The 13,290-nt window shown below is 39.5% G+C and overlaps 1 non-coding gene and 1 pseudogene across 1 annotated transcript; one reads left to right on the top strand and one right to left on the bottom strand.

Annotated features, from left to right (window-relative positions):
- Nucleotides 1–6,830: 6,830 nt before the first annotated feature.
- LOC112449160 (uncharacterized) lies at nt 6,831–6,926 on the top strand (annotated as a pseudogene).
- A 251-nt stretch (nt 6,927–7,177) lies between these two features.
- Nucleotides 7,178–7,344, bottom strand: LOC112449179 (U1 spliceosomal RNA). The gene has a single exon (XR_003037664.1). It is a non-coding gene; the product is annotated as a U1 spliceosomal RNA (small nuclear RNA).
- Nucleotides 7,345–13,290: the final 5,946 nt, after the last annotated feature.

Raw genomic sequence — 13,290 nt, 5'->3', positions numbered from 1 at the left:
ATATAACTTTTCCTTTGAAATTTATTTTATTTTTCTTTTTGAGAGAAATATTCTTTTACATTATCCTTAGTATAATCCAATTAAATCACTTGAGATTTCTTTTATAATAAGGTTACAAAGAAATCAAGTTTTAGTTCTTAACTGAAAATATAAATAATATTTCAGGATTTTGTGATGTCTTGGGTTTTCAAAGAGTCATTAATCATTATTGTGCAATTTCTAAATAGGTTGAAAGTATAGATATGGTTTTGAATTTCACCTAATTCTATGATACTCTGGATATACATTATTTTTCTTTCAAAATGCACTTTTTTGCCAGCAAAGATTAAAAAATTAAAATCAATATATGGTAAAAAAAGATATTTAAATTCATATTTAAAGCATGCTCACATATATTACTGTAAAGAATATAAACTGCTACACATAACCTATGGGGAAGCATACTGGCTATGTGAAAAAAATAATAAAACATTAATAGTTTTGAAAATTATTTTTGATTCTATAAGTGACCCTAGTGAATAATCCAAAAGTAGCAAAATCTTGTATTACATGTGCTGTGCTTAGTCTCTCAGTTGTGTCTGACTCTTTGCAACCCCACAGACTGTAGTCCGCCAGGCTCCTCTGTCCATGGGGATTCTCCACACAAGAATACTGGAATGGGTTGTCGTGCCTTCTTCCAAGGGATCTTCCCATCCAGGAGCTGAACCCAGGTCTCCCACATTGCAGGTGGATTCTTTACCATCTGAGCCACCAGGGATACCCAAGAATACTGGAATGGGTAGCTTATCCCTTCTGCAGGGGAACTTCCTGACCCAGGAATCAAACCGGGGACTCCTGCATTGCAGGCATATTCTTTACCAGCTGAGCTACCTGGGAAGACACAGGCATTTATAAGTTCATGGGTTGCAAAGAGTTGGACATTACTGAACTACTGAGCTAACTAAATAAACGTAAAACATGAAAATAAACTAAACTAAACTCTAAAGAGAGGGACTACGTTAAGGAAACCTTGGTACAAACTTAAAACATAAGCCAGGCCATGAGAAGGATGGATTTGAAGATAAAAGAAATGCATAAATACATTAAGTTAAAAATCAACACGTATGCATATATTCTTATAAACATATGAGAATACATAGGTATATTCCTACATACATATGTGGTAGTCCCTCAGTTGTGTCCAACTCTTTGCAACCCATGGACTGAAACCTGCCAGGCTCCTCTGGCAGGTTATTTATAATTTTATAAATATTCCTCCAGGAAAGAATACTGCAGTGGGTTGCCATTTCCTTCTTCAGGGGATCTTCCCCACCCAGGGATCAAATCCAGGTCTCCAGCGTTGCAGGCAGATGCTTTACTGTCTGAGCCTCCTGGGAAGCCCATGCCTACATATGCATATACATGCATGTCTATTATGTTCACAACTATGTAACAAAAGACTAGGAGAAATTTTTAAACACAATGAAAAAAGTAACTGTACAATATTAATTACTGACTTAGATTGGGTTACAACCATAGGTTTAATCATTAACACAGCTTTTATTTTCTAATCTGGTAAATTTACTCCAACAGTGATATCTAATGAAGGTATTGATATGAAAAGAAAATGGAAAAGCCATCAAACAGTGTAAGTTTTTCATATCATTGCCCCCAAAGGTTACCTCTCAATTACCCACAATTACTGTGCTTGGAAGAGATTGGGCCGCTGTGGGCAATAAACACACCCAACTGTTGTAATCCAATTCTTTTCACTGCATTATTCTCCTTTTATTTAAGTTTTTATAACTTACACTTCCAAGCCCACAGTGTTAAAATTCTTCTCCTTTGATCTTTCTATTTTCTATATTGGTAAGGAATACATTTTCCTTAACCTCTATTTATAAACTCCTTCATGTTTAATTGTTTGCTTACCCTATTATTGAAAGGAATAAGTCAATCACCTAACATTTTGAGAGTTTTTTTTTCCCAACTAAAATAGAAAAAGTAAAAAATGTAACTACTAAATAAAAATAGTATTTTTATCATAACTTAAAATTGCCATTTTAATTGCAATAGTTTGTATCAATGAGAGCAATAAAGAAGTTAACTCAGCTATCTAATACAGATAATAATTTGCCAGGAGCCAGCATATTGCATATTGAGTGCATATTGCATATTGAGTGCAGCACTTTCCACAGCATCATCTTTCAGGATCTGGAATAGCTCAACTAGAATTCTATCACTGCCGGGAGCCAGCGAGAGGAACTCCGCCCATGACAAAGGTCATGAGGAAGGAGGCTCGGCATATGCAAAGGCGGGATCGAGCCTCAGAAGTCCCCCTGGAAATTCTCGAGCATCTACCCCCAAAACCAGAGTCTGCCTACTTTCTGCTTTGTGCTTTCACCTACACCTCTGACTTTATGCGGGGCTGTCCCCCACTACCTCTGTCTGAAAAAAGAGTTAGCTTACAGCTCCAGTTAATAATTCCTGGGTGTGACAGTGTTTCAACCTACAAACTCCTTTGGAAATCCTCTAGCCTGCCTGAATAGGTTTTTCCGGCCACATGTGATTGTTCAGAGCCTCCCAACTGTGAGAGGCAGGAGATGTTCTAAACTGTCTAACAACAGATTCTTTTGAGTAGTTAAAAGATTGATTAGAAACTGTATTGGTGAAGGGTTTTTCACTTATTGGGCCAATGTTTGCTGCTAAGTCTCCATACTCCTTACCTACTGTGTCCTTGGCAGTGTATTGATTGATATAATGGGTGTATAGAAATGTAAGTAGTAGCCTCAATGTTTGTAACCTTGGACCCTTGAGTTAAGTCTTTTCTTGATTGAGCCCACCTCACCTTTGCCCTATAGGAATGCAGCTTTGTCCAATGCTTTTTTGGAGGCTGGTGCCTGACTTTGGAATAATCACCTTTAGAGAAAGATAAGTTTCTTAAAATGTTAAAAGGCCTCCTGGCCAGAAGATGATGTAATTCACCTGAACTTTTGCATATGATAAGTTTGAAAGCCTGGCTTCGATTAGGACCAGGAGCTGCTGTCCTTGCATGACTCCACCCCTTCCCCCATTATCCTCTATGCACAACTTAAGGTATAAAACTACTTTGGAAAATAAAGTGTGGGCCTTGTTCACCGAAACTTGGTCTCCCCTTGTCATTCTTTCTCTCACCTTCTGGCTGAATTATTCAGCCTCTTTTCTCCACTGAATTTCCTCACTGAGCTATCCTTATTCTATTACTCTTTATATCTTTGATAAATATTTAAATAAATAGGTCGCCTATGCCATCTCTCCTTCGAATACCCTGGATCAGCCGAGGCTGGTCCCAGTCAATAATTTTTAAAAATAATTTTATAAATATTTCAGCTAGAATTATTCTAGGCTGATTTATATAGTCTGAGTAATTTTCTTCTCAGTCTCCTTTCTTCCTAAAACTACATACACTACATACCTATATTTGTTAAGAAAATAATGCTTTTTAAACCTCACTAAAGAGAGGAAAGATAATGCCTTGTGAGAATTGAATAAATCACAGAGAAAGAAACCTCAGTACTTGATATATTGATTTGATATTTGATACACTGATTCTCTGATAATGTTGGAAGGTCATTAGTCCCTTTCAATGACCTTTTAATGATCCTCTTTTAATAATGTAACAATAGATTTATCGAGACTACCTGCTGAGGAGTACAATGAATGCTTACTCCTAGCAGAGATTCTTACACACTGGTATTACCCACTTCTTTATCTGTGTCCAGGCATGTTCCCTTAGGAAAAGTCAAAAATGGCTCTGTTATGTAACTAATTCTCTCTCTGTTTTTGACTTGAGTGCTAGTTCATGATCATCCATCATGGTCTAATATGTAGAGTTCAGGAGCTAACCTGTATGTGTACTTTGACCCTCTAACTACATCCCGCCAGTATCATTTTCACACAGCATTCTATAATTTTGGGTTAAAATATATGTCAACAATTTTTTCTTCTGTTTATTCTTTTTTTTTTTTTTTTTTAGTGATCCAGCAACTCCATGACATTTTTCTAATTGGAAAATGTGCCCTTTTTCCCATTATTGCCATATGACAATCTACTAAACATGATCCACTGGAGAAGGGAATGGTAAACCACTTCAGTATTCTTGCCTTGAGAAACCCATGAACAGTATGAAAAAGCAATAAGATATGACATTGAAAGATGAACTCCCAAGGTGAGTAGGAGTCCAATATGCTAATGAAGAGGAGTGGAGAAATAGCTCCAGAAAAAATGAAGAGATGGAGCCAAAGAAAAAAAAAAATGCTCAGTTGTGGATGTGACTGTGATGGAAGTAAAGTTGGATGCTGTAAAGAACAATATTGCATCAGTTCAGTTCAGTTCAGTTCAGTCGCTCAGTCGTGTCCGACTCTTTGCGACCCCATGAACTGCAGCACGCCAGGCCTTCCTGTCCATCACCAACTCCCGGAGTTCACTCAGACTCACATCCATCGAGTCAGTGATGCCATCCAGCCATCTCATCCTCTGTCATCCCTTTCTCCTCCTGCCCCCAATCCCTCCCAGCATCAGAGTCTTTTCCAATGGGTCAACTCTTCGCATGAGGTGGCCAAAGTACTGGAGTTTCAGCTTTAGCATCATTCCTTCCAAAGAAATCCCAGGGCTGATCTCCTTCAGAATGGACTGGTTGGATCTCCTTGCAGTCCAAGGGACTCTCAAGAGTCTTCTCCAACACCACACCTGTAATGTTAGGTTAATGAATCAAGGTAAATTGGAAGTGGTCAAACAAGAGATGGCAAGAGTGAATATCAACATTTTAGGATCAGTGAGCTAACATGGACTAGAATGGGTGAATTTAATTCAGATTATTATTATATTTACTACTGTGAGCAAGAATCCCTTAGAATAAATGGAGTAGCCTTCATAATCAACAAAGGAGTTTGAAATGCAGTACTTGGGTGCAATCTCAAAAATGACAGAATGATCTCTCCTCGTTTCCAAGGCAAACCATTAATACCACTCTATGCCACAACCAGTAATGTTGAAGAGGCAGAAATTGAATGGTTCTATGAAGATCTACAAGACCTTCTAGGATTTACACCCAAAAAATATGTGCTTTTCATCATAGGAGATTGGAATGCAAAAGTAGGAAGTCAAAAGATACCTGGAGTACCAAGCAAGATTGGCCTTGGAGTATAGAATGCAGCAGGGCAAAGGCTAACAGTGTTATCAAGAAAATGCACTGGTCATAACAAACACCCTCTTCTAACAAAACAAGAGACGACTGTACACATGGACATCACCAGATGGTCAATACTGAAATAAGATTGATTATCTTCTTTGCAGCCAAAGATGGAGAAGCTCTATACAGTCAGCAAAAACAAGACTGCGATCTGACTGTGGCTCAGATCATGAAGTGCTTATTGCAAAATTCAGACTTAAATTAAAGAAAGTATGGAAAACTACTAGACCATTCAGGTATAACTTAAATCACTTATAATTATACAATGAAAATGACAAATAGATCAAAGGATTAGATCTGATAGACACAGTACCTGAATAACTATGGATGGAGATTCATAACATTGTATAGGAGACTGTGATGAAAATAGTCCCCAAGAAAAAGAAATGCAAAATGATAAGATGGTTGTCTGAGCAGGCCTTACAAATAAATGAGAAAAGAAGAGAAGCAAAAGCCAAAGGAGAAAAGGAAAAATATACCCATCTGAATGCAGAGTTCCAAAGAATAGCAAAGAGAGATAAGAAAGCCTTCCTCAGTAATTAATGAAAAGAAATAAAGGAAAACAGTAGAATGAGAAAGACTGGAGATCTCTTCAAGAAAATTAGAGATACCAAGGGAATATTTCATGCAAAGATGAGCACAATAAAGGACAGAAACTGTATGGACCTAACAGAAACAGAAAATATTAAGAAGAGGTTGGCAAGAATACACAGAAGAACTGTACAAAAAAGATCTTCATGACCCAGATAATCATGATGGTGTGATCACTCACCTAGAGCCAAACATCCTGGAATGCCAGGTCAAGTGGGCCTTAGAAAGCATCACTATTAAAAAAACAACAACAACAACAACAACTAGTGGAGATTATGGAATCTCAGCTGAGATATTTCAAATCCTAAAAGATGATGCTGTGAAAGTGCCGGTAACGCTCTGTCAGCACGAAGAATTCCGCAGGATCCATGGCGGGCGGGGTCGCCACGCGCCCGATCTTGGACTTGGCCGGCGGATCGTGGCGGGTTTTTCGGCTGCGCGCGAGGAGCACCCTGGGCGCGCGGCCCTTGGGCCGCCCTCCTGCCCAGTTTCTGCTCTTTAATTGTCAATCTCCTCATCTGATTTGCTAGAGACTGTCAAAAGAAAGGGTTCAGGTCCCTGTTCGGGCGCCACCTGCCGGAGCCAGCCGGCAAAGTCGATCAGGTCCCGAGAACGTGCATGGCGGGGCTAAGAAAGAAACTAAAGCAAGAGACTACAAAGATGGGGTCGAGAGGTTCAGACACGTCACCACGAAGGGACGCAGTCTGACCCCAACTTTATTCAACATCTCATATTTATACAGAAAAGCGTGAGAGAGACAAAACAGTTGACATTTTTTCTTGGTTAGCCTATACATCTTACAAACAGTCACAAGAAGTCTTGAGAGCATGGGAATGGCTCCCTGTTATTATTTCTTACACCAGATAACATTTCTCTGTGCGTGAGAAGTTTGCACAGAACTCCAGGTGCCTGCAGTAAATAAGCGCCTAATCTCTGGGGTGGCAGGACAGAGAGCTTTGTTTGCAAGCAAACCCTCAAGGACTGAGGCAGCTCCCAGAGCTGTGTCCTTTGGACAAAGGACCCCATTCTCACGGGCAGCTCCCCGCATCTATTTTTGATACAGAGAAGATTAGCATGGCCCCTGCGCAAGGATGACACGCAAATTCGTGAAGCGTTCCATATTTTTCGGCAGCACATATACTAAAATTGGAACGATACAGAGAAGATTAGCAAGCTGCCAGACAGATTGTTAAGCAATGTCAAACATGTCCTCAGTTTTTTAGCGTCCCCCACTATGGAGTTAATCCTCGAGGATTGTTGCCAAACGATATATGGCAAATGGATGTTACCCATATTCCTGAATTTGGTAAACAAAAATTTGTTCATGTTACTATTGACACCTTCTCCGGCTTTTTACATGCCTCAAACCTCAGGGAAGCAGTGATGGAGGACACTATCTGGCTAATAAGGCGGTTAAGACAGATCCACATTCAGGGCACCACCTGCCGGTAACGCTCTGTCAGCACATCCGGAGTGCAATGGATACGCCTCGCCCTGGGAAAACCACCTTCGTGATCATGGTATCTCCCCTGCCAGGTAAGTATTGTCCTGTATAATCAAACTAGCTATTCCATTAGAAGAGCCATCGGTAAATACAGTTAGGGCGTCGGCAAGGGGCTGAGAAACAACGATTTTGGGGAAGAGAAATTGGTGATAATGAGCAAATTGCAAAATTTTATCTGAGGGATAATGATTATCAAGCCGTCCACTAAAACCAGCTAAGGCAATAATCCTTGTAATGCCGTGGCCAAAGTTATGCCTTGAACGTATGAAGGGCCGATATCAGCACAAATCCGTATATAGTCAGATAAGCCTCCCTTTTTCCTGTAAGGTCTCAGGGCAGCTTGACAAGCCGAATTGGCATTCTCATAAGCAAGCTGTTTAGTCAACACCATCCCCGCCTGCTCATCCCCTATCATTTTACCAATTGTATCAAGCAGGCGGGCAACAAAATCCTGATATGGCTCATCTGGCCCCTGGAGAATTTTAGATAAATCTTCAGTCTTTTTATCAGAATTTGGAAGCTTTTTCCATGCTTGTAGAGCCGCAGCACTAATCTGAGGGTAGGCTCCAGGTAAATAATTAAGTTGACTATTAGTGTCTCAATATTCTCCCTCTCCCACCATCATTTCATAAGTGGTGTTCAGTCCCTGTTCGGGCGCCATGAAAGTGCTGCACTCAATATGCCAGCAAATTTGGAAAACTCAGCAGTGGCCCCAAGACCAGAAAAGGTCAGTTTTCATTCCAATCCCAAAGAAAGGCAATGCCAAAGAATGTTCAAACTACCTCACAATTGTACTCATCTCACATGCTAATAAAGAAATGCTCAAAATTCTCCTAGTTAGGCTTTAACAATGCATGAATGGAGAACTTCCAGATGTTGAAACTGGATTTAGAAAAGGCAGAGGAACCAGAGATCAAATTGCCAACATCTATTGGATCATCAAAAAAGCAACAGAGTTCCAGAAAAACATCTGCTTTATTGACTATGCCAAAGCCTTTGACTGTGTGGATCACAACAAACTGGAAAATTCTTAAAGAGATGGGAATACCAGACCACCCTACCTGCCTCCTGAGAAATGTGTATGCAAGTCAAGAAGCAATAGTTAGAACTGGACATGGAACAACAGACTTGTTCCAAATTGGGAAAAGAGTATACCAAGGCTGTATATTGTCACCCTGCTTATTTAATTTATATGCTGAGTACATTATGAGAAATACAGGGCTGGGTGAATCACAAGCTGGAATCAAGATTGCCAGGAGATATATCAATAACGTCAGATATGCAGATGACACCTCCCTTATGGCAGAAAGTGAAGAACTAAAGAGCCTCTTGATGAAAGTGAGGGAGGAGAGAGAAAAAGTTAGATTAAAACTCAACATTCAGAAAGCTAAGATCATGGCATCTGGTCCCATCACTTCATGGCAAATAGATGGGGAAACAATGGAAACATTGAGAGGCTTTGTTTTTTGAGGCTCCCAAATCACTGCAGATGGTGACTGCAACCAGGAAATTAAAAGACACTTGCTCATTGGAAGAAAAGCTATGACCAACCTAGACAGCATGTTAAAAAGCAGACACATTACTTTGCCAACAAATGTCCATCTAGTCAAAGCTGTGGTTTTTCCAGTAGTCATGTATGGGTTGAGAGTTGGACTATAAAAAAAGCTGAGCACCAAAGAATTGATGCTTTTGAACTGTGGTGTTGGAGAAGACTCTTGAGAGTCCCTTGGACTACAAGGAGATCCCACCAGTCCCTCCTAAAGGAAATCTATCCTGAATATTCATTGGAAGGACTGATGCTGAAGCTGAAACTCCAATATTTTGGCCACCTGATTCAAAGAACCGACTCATTGGAAAAGACCCTGATTCTGGGAAAGATTGAAGGCAGGGGGAGAAGGGGATGACAGAGGCCAAGATGGTTGGATGGTGTCACCAACTCTATGGACATGAGTTTGAGTAAGCTCCGGGAATTGATGATGGACAGGGAAGCCTGGTATGCTGCAGTCCATGGGGTTGCAAAGAGTGCAACGACTGAGTGTCTGAACTGAACTGAACTGACCTCTTTCTTTTGTCTATCATATTCACTATTTCTCAGATTGCAGTTCCTTGGCAGTTGGAACTCTCTTTTATTTTGTTATATGACACTTAGCATGTGGTTTGTTCTTAAAGGAACTATGTTTTCAATGGAAGACTACTTAGGAGTCCTAAAAAATGGTTCAGTCAAGAGTTGATGAGGTTCTAAATTATAGTTATACCAAAGGGGATGGATATTGGGGAATATGCTGCTGAAATGTTTAGAATATAATGATTGTCTAGATATGGATTAAAAGAGAGGGGGTTTCTAATATGACTGGGGACTGGGGATTGTGAATGGGTAGGATCATTCACAAAAATAGAGATTTTAGGAGCTAAGTTTGGGACATATTGGATTTTATTTGCCTGTTGTTTTTAAATAGAGGTGAGTAGTCCAGGAGGCAGCTGAATACAAAAGTTAAGGGATTCAGATTTGGTATTATCTTTTATGGATGCCTATGAAAAATACATAAATTCTGGGGATAAGATGGGAGCTGGGATTCTCTCAGAATGCTATGGGTACGTTCTTGGCTGGGGCTGGGGGCTGTGGGAGGGATTAGGGTAGGTGTGTCTCAGCCTTTCCTTCCTATTTCACTGTTGATATTTTCTCAGTCACCTGAAGTGTAGGAACTATTCAGCTAGTTTCTGGGCTTCTCTTAAGGGGGTTTGTTATGTGTAACTGTATGTAACAGTGTATGTACAGCATGGACCATAAGAACTGAATAAACATTTTCCCAAAGAAGACATGTAAGTTGTCTATAGGTACATGAAAAGTTGTTCAACATCTCTAATCGACACAGAAATGCAAAGTAAATCCACAATGAACAGACTTACCTGGTGGTTTAGTGATTAGGACTCCTGGCTTCCACTGCAGGGGCCTTAGGTCCCATCCCTGATTAGGGAATCAAGACACCCGAAAGACCAAAAACAAACAGAAACAAATCACAATGAGATAAAACCTCATGCCTGTAAGAATGACTGTTATCAAACAGACCAGAGATTAGTGTTGGTGAGGGTTTGGAGAAATGGGAACCTTTGTGGACTATTGGTAAAAATACAAATTGCAGCCACTGTGCAAAACAGTATGGAGAATACTCAGAAAATTAAAAGTAGAGTTAATAATACAGTCTACCAATCCCACTTCTGGTTAATACAGGGGAATGAAATCAGAATCTCCTTGAGGAAATATGTGTAATCCATTATTCACGATAGCTAAGATATGAAAATAATATCCATAGAGGGTTAAATGCATAAATGTGTGTATATATATACACATATATGCATACATGCTAAACCACTTCAGTCTAGTCCAACTCTTGTAGCAACCCTATGGACTGTAGCCCACCAGGTTCCTCTGTCCATGGGATTCTCCAGGCAAGAATACTGGAATGGGTTGCCATGCCCTCATCCAGGGGCTCTTTCAAACCCAGGAATCAAACTCACATCTCTTATGCCTCCTGCATTGAAGGCTGATTCTTTACTGCGGAGACACATGGGAAATGTCTATGTGTGTGTGTGTGTGTGGGTGAGATGGCTGGATGGCATCACCGACTCGATGGACGTGAGTCTGAGTGAACTCCGGGAGTTGGTGATGGACAGGGAGGCCTGGCGTGCTGCGATTCATGGGGTCACAAAGAGTCGGACACAACTGAGTGACTGAAGTGAACTGAACTGAACTGGTGTGTGTGTATATATATATATATATATATATATATATATATATATAAGTATATATAATGGGATATTATGCAGTCTTGAAAAGAAGAAACCCTGATATTTGAGACAACATGGATGAAACTGGATGGCATTATGCTGCATGAAATAAGCCAACAGAGAAAGAAAAGTACTGCATGTCTCACTTATAGAAAGAATCTAAAAAATAGTCAAACTCATAGAAATTGAGAGTAGAATAGTGGTTGTCCAGGATTAGAGGATAGAAAAGATAGAGTTTGCTAAAAGGATACAAACTTTCAGTTATAAAATGAATACGATTCAATAATCTAATATATAGCATGATGCTTATAGTTGATAACACTATGTTGTATACTTAAAATTGGCTAAAATAATGAAATGTAAGTGTTCTCATGAAAAAGGAAGAAAACATAAGTATGTGAGGTAATGGTTATGTCAGTTAGCTTGATGGAGGAATTCTTTCACAATGTATGTTTATCAAATCACCTGGACATGCACTTTTAACATGTAACAATACTGTCAATTATACCTCAAAAGCTAAAAAAAAGAGACTTATTGTAAAGCATGTAGAAGTCAGTTTCTAATATTAATTAAGCATCTGTTGGATTTCTTTGCAAAATTGAAAGTATTAAATTTAAAAACTGGCATATGTTTGTGACAAGTGTTACTTTGGGATATCACCCAAAGTGAACAAATCAATCAAATCTTTTGTGTGTAGTATTTTCACAAACAAATGACATCAATAGTTCAATTTTCATTCTTCAACTGTCAAATGAATGTGTTCCTTTTTTTGAAAACTTAGCTGATAACAATTCCTTCTGATTCAATTGGTCTTTTTTTTTCTCTTTTGCTGCAGCTCTACAAGCTTGAAAAGGACTTAGGCTTGAAGCCCAGAGCCAGCCAGTCCATTAGTAGTTTCTTTCTTTGATCTGTATCTTTTAGTACTTTTTTTTTTTTTCAATTTTCAGAGAGAGCATTTTCTGATAAAGAGGTGTCTTCCAGTGGGTGTATGTGTTGGGGTGAGAGAGAGACCAAAGCAATTGACCAAGGATGCCCACATCGTAGGGTCACCGTGCTCATGTGTTCCCCTTGCTGGTAGAATCCAGCCTGAAACACTCCTTTCCAGTCCTATTCTATTTCCATTGAGCAAGAGTGACTTCCTCTTATTCATCATCATTCTGGCTTTTCCACCCCAGGGGAGTAAACCAGAACCTCTAGAGGTTTCTCATTTACAGCAATCACCTAGCACCTTAGAGAGAGTTTCTGAGAATGTGGTCTTCACCCTACTGGCCACTCTAGTTACAATGTCTAATTCTTGTCTCTACCCCTCAGATCCTTATCCCAACACTAATCAGTGCTGTGTGTTTATTTAGTAGGCCTTATCATTTTCAAGTGTACTATATATTTATTATCTACCTATCTCTTTCCTCCTGACTGGAATGGTTGTTTTGTTTCTTGCTTGGTCCCTAACAAGGGCCATTTTGGAAACAGTGAGACTTCAATATATAAGTATTCTTACTGTGGTTAGAGGTACTCAGAGAATTATTTTGCTACTGATAAACATCACAAGGGTAGAACATATTTCTGTTCCTGCCTGTTCTTTAAAAGTAGATGAAAACCAGGGCTCACATGAATCCCTCAGCTCAGTTTGCAACTGAAGTTTCTCCAGTGACACTGGACATTGCAGGAATTGTCTTTCTTATATTACAGTTCCTTAGCTTCTGTTTAATTACTTGATTGAGATGGCTTCATGAACAAAAATGGAGCTTTCAGTGTACAGTTACACTTCTCAAACAAGTTAGGGGAAAAAAAAAACCAAAAAACTACTGTAGTTAATTCAGATAATAAAATATGGATGATTCCCTCCTCCTACCAGTTTATGCAATCTGGGTGACCTGCTTTCTCCTGTAATTTCAGGTTTTCTACAAGGAAAGCACAGGGCCACAGCAGGAGACCTTTTACATCTCTGGAGTTATCACGGCTTTGGCTTTTCTTGGTATAGAAGTATCTCCAATGTTTTGCAAACATTGTTTCCACCAGTCCAAGGCTTTGTTCACTCTGGACTGTGTCCCCTTTTACCCTGATTTCTTTTTTCTTTTTTTTTTTAATTGTAGATGAGTGGAACCCCTCCTTTTTGGCAAGTAGAGAAGGAATGTACCCCACAGTTTTGAAAACTTCTTCTCTGATATTGACATTTAGCAGTAGTACTAACAGCTTGATC

This window comes from Bos taurus, chromosome 12 (genome assembly GCF_002263795.3).
Source record: "Bos taurus isolate L1 Dominette 01449 registration number 42190680 breed Hereford chromosome 12, ARS-UCD2.0, whole genome shotgun sequence".
Classification (NCBI taxonomy): Eukaryota; Metazoa; Chordata; class Mammalia; order Artiodactyla; family Bovidae; genus Bos; species Bos taurus.
Note: the sequence above shows the minus strand (reverse complement) of the source record. Positions and strands in the feature narration are given on the sequence as shown.